Below are 4,256 nucleotides of genomic sequence, written 5' to 3'. Positions count from 1 at the left end.
TTAAAGCTGAAATATTAGTCAAATTATGGAGTTGTAAAATATCAAATTGGTTAAAAAGTGTTACTAAGAGCAGAGGGTTCTATCACGAGGTATAACAAAGTAACAATAAACCAAACAGAGCCAACCTAATTTGGTGTCAGGGTGTAACCCCAGGTCACCACCAAATATTGAACAGTTAAGCTTGTGTACCATTAACATGTGGTGTCATTCTAGTCAAACACTCTGCTTTCCACTTGCTTTTGTTGTGCAAGCTGTATTTTTTTTTCTTTTTTGCAAAAGTGATGTTCTTTCACTTCAGAAATATTCAATATTTGTAAAATATTTCCCAAAATATATACCATCAAATTATAAAAAATTTAATTTTTTAAACCCAACACACAGGAACATGATATAATATGGTCATAAAGCAATGAGTTCAGAGATGTGGTGTGCATGAATGTTTCACCTCAATAAATATTTAATCTGGGTGTTAAATCATTTAAAACCAAACCCTTTCTGGTGCTCGGCAGACAACATGATTTCCTTCTCTATCTGCTAAAACTCACTCCCCACCCTCATCCTCCGTCCGCCTCTCCCTCTCTTTCTTCCTCTCTCTCGTTTCTCTCTCCATGAGTTGGACAAGCTGCTCAGTGGCCCTGAAATATGGCGCATCATGCCGCTCTGTTGATCATCGCTCGGTGCTACACCCTGAATCTGAATGCAATGTAAATGATATGATGATTCCCTCTGAGGCAACATTAACTTTACCATCATTCAGCTTTTTCGAGTGCAAAGGTTGACTTCATGAGACAATCAAGTGTTCTGCCATGAGACTATGAACTCAGCAGCAAGCCGCACTCTAAACCAATGCAGAGGCCATACTAGCAAAGTACAAAATATCAAAAGCAATGTTCCAGTCATTTGATTAAACTGTGAAATAGCAAATAAGCACAATGTCTGGAATTGTTGACTTTATATTTCAATCAAAATACGGTTTTACCTCCTGACATAAAATTGAATGTTTCTAGTTTACAATGCTACTTTGTTGATAAAGTCAACTGAATGCCATTTGTAGTTTCCACTTGAATGGCATAGGTCAAAATAAACAAAAACTTGGATAGTTTAATAGCATGTTTAAACAGTCTCACTTTCTGTTTATCGCTCTGTCAGTCACAAATGAAGGATATCGAATTCAGAGTGAGCTGTGTGTTATATTAAAAAGTGTTTATGAAGAAACATTGTGTGGCCTCTTTGGCAGTTTTGTCCGAGCCTTTCAATGTCTTCTTATGTCTTTAGATGTTGATATTTCTCAATTCAAACATTGTGATCCAAGGATACATAAAAATGATTATTCCAAGGTGTAACTCCAGTAAATCCGGATTTACAGCCCTCTAACAGGGAGACAAGAATACAGGGTTCGGGTGGAGCTACACATTTATCCTGCCTTCTCCTCCCAAGACCTGAAATAATTTCCTACATTTTAATCGATCCAGGGACAGAAGAAAACAGGACTCAACCAGAGCACCATTCATGCCTGAACTGGCATTGACCAAATTTCACTCCTTTGAAAGGTGCCATTTAGGCACCCGCCATTAAAACTGAAGTAATACCACCTGAGCAGAGTGGTGAGGTGCTGATCACTGGGAGAAACTTGCAAATAACATCACATTATGGGTTCATCCTTGGCTTCCTTTCATTAAGAGGTATGTGTACTGACCACAAGGGTGTATAAATATCAAAGACATGTTCTGTGGGCAACTAAATGGTTTAATTTAAGTTTTTAAATACATTTCAAACTATGAATAAAGTCTCAGACTAATTAACCTTCATTAGCACACAACTTGTGGAGTGTGACTCAATTACTGTTAGATTACCAAATCACTAAAAAAAAAAAACTTTGTACAATGTTCGCAATTGCAAGGTGAGATGCTACACTCTATTGTGGATTTGGGGGTGCAAAAAGAATGACTGACAACTAGCTTTCTGAGATGGTCAAACATAAATAGCATGAAGGATATTGATTATCGAAGACAAGGAAAAAAACCTTTGTGAGCTGAATGCAGAATAGTAATCACATTTCAAATTTTACAACTCATGCAAGAAACCTAGGAAGTATTCTCTCCAGAGGTTGTCTGACATTTTGACTGGTAATGTAAAATATTCAATAGCATTTGATTTTTATTCATTTTAACTAATATTCAAATTGGACAAGTGGAACAATGAGTCTGTCATCACACATCAAGCAGATGAATGTAATATTTTCTCTGCAGTGACAAAAACCATTGTGACTCCAATAACTACATATAAACAATAAATGATTTCACTTAAATTATGATTGATTCACCTGCTGTGGCCTGAATGTAGTCTCACAACGTCCTCCTTATCCGAACTTAATAGTGCACCCACATAATCAAATGTCTCAAAAGAGATTGCTGAAGACTATGCTTTGTTTTTATCAAAACTGTTTAGTTCTGGGAAATCAATTATCTAAAATATGTCACTTTTGAAATGATGGCCCAAGGCAGGTTTAAATCTCCATTTTTCTAACTTCTGCTAGAAAATTAAAATTAAAATTAAAAATCGCTTGGTGATCTTCTATGGGCACAGAATACCGCTCCATAATCTGTAGGGCACAGAATACCGCTCCATAATCTGTAGGCAAATCCTGCTGTGACATTTTCAAATTCTCCCCTTTTCTGTCAAAGTTATGGGAACATATTTGAAAATATTCACACAGTTTTGTATACGAGGCTAATACAAACTTGTGTTGGCCGCTAAATTCACTCTCAGACCAATGATGGACATTTCATGAAACTAACAAAGAATTTAGTGAGCTATGTCTAATTTTCTATGTTGATTTCAGTGGTGAAAAGTCTTGAAACTGGCATCTATATTTAGCAGTTTTAAACCCAACATCCTCAATATAGTGTAGAATAATAAATATGTGATATGACTCAAACATTAGCCTTTAGCAAAAATCTAAAAAATGCTGGCTCTCTAGTAGCTCATTTGAAAGGTCAACACCCCCACCTAGTGGCCAAGAAAGGACTCACCGGTATCCTGGTCTCTGATCCTGTGACAGTCAGCTTCTAGCACCCCCTCGGTCCAACTCTTGAATGAATGAATACACTGTTAAATCAAAGACACAAACTGTTGTGATGGTGATGCTGGAGAGCAGAAAATAATTTCAATCATGATACCTGCTTCAGCAGTAGGTAATTCTGCATGCAAAACACAGCAATGAGAAGAGGCTGTGACTAAGAAGATTTTGTGTCTTCTGGGCTCTGTGCCCCCTCCGATAATTGATATCTCTGATATTTCTTGGGCATGATATGGAGCTGCTCTAGGCAGTTTTAATTATACCTACTGTTGGGCCTATTTGCATTAGTTCTGAGTTGGGGCGTTTTGAGTCACTGTTTTGTAGAAGTTAATTTAGCAAGGGAGTTTGTGGTGTGCCTTCTTCAACACATACATCTGTTTCAAAGCATTTGGTGGAGATATGAGATGATCAAATTCACTATGATAGTTATTTCAAGGGAACCTAAAACTGTTGACCTCCTACACCTCCACTAAATTATATGGAGAGGTGCTTTATCTTTGCCACCTTTTTAAGTCAACAACCAGATCCTTAGATTATTTGATGCAAGACAGCTGGTACCTGTCTGTGTGCCATACTACAAGACTGTTGATATGTTCTCACCAGGAGGTGTGAGTTTTCTTTTTTGTGGGTTGACATATGGCAGTGCTGACAGCTAACTTCACTGAAGAATTCTCTCTGTCTCTGAGTGTGTGTCAGTTTATGGACTCAATGAACATATATTGCCTAAAAAGATGTAAAGAAAAGTTTTTATGACAAGATAACAAGAGTTCTATAAGAAGAATGAACAGAATAAGATTCCTATTTGAAAACATTATAGTGATGATATTTTATGAATACAAATTGAGTCATTGTGTTCAAAGTTTTAATATTAGCACATGGACCTAAATGAACAAGCTAGTCTTAAAAGTTTATTATTATTATTGTTATTATTATTACCAACAACTATGGGGTTGCTGGTTTTACTTAAAAGTAAAAAAAATATATTGTTTTTATTCTTTTATCGTATTTTGTTTATTTCTATTAACTATTACGATTTTTTTCACATATTTAGTGTACAGAAAAAATTACTTTTTGTTCGATATGGAAATGGCTTGTAATTTGCAGTTGGAGTCCAGGAGGTGGCGACATTGTATATTTTTTCGGTGTGACAATCTGGTGCAGTCCCATGAAAAAGTGG

The sequence above is a fragment of the Poeciliopsis prolifica genome, unplaced genomic scaffold (assembly GCF_027474105.1).
Source record: "Poeciliopsis prolifica strain line A6 unplaced genomic scaffold, Auburn_PproV2 SCAFFOLD001, whole genome shotgun sequence".
NCBI classification, from domain to species: Eukaryota; Metazoa; Chordata; class Actinopteri; order Cyprinodontiformes; family Poeciliidae; genus Poeciliopsis; species Poeciliopsis prolifica.
The sequence above is the reverse complement of the archived record's forward strand: the minus strand, read 5'-3'. Positions refer to the sequence as shown.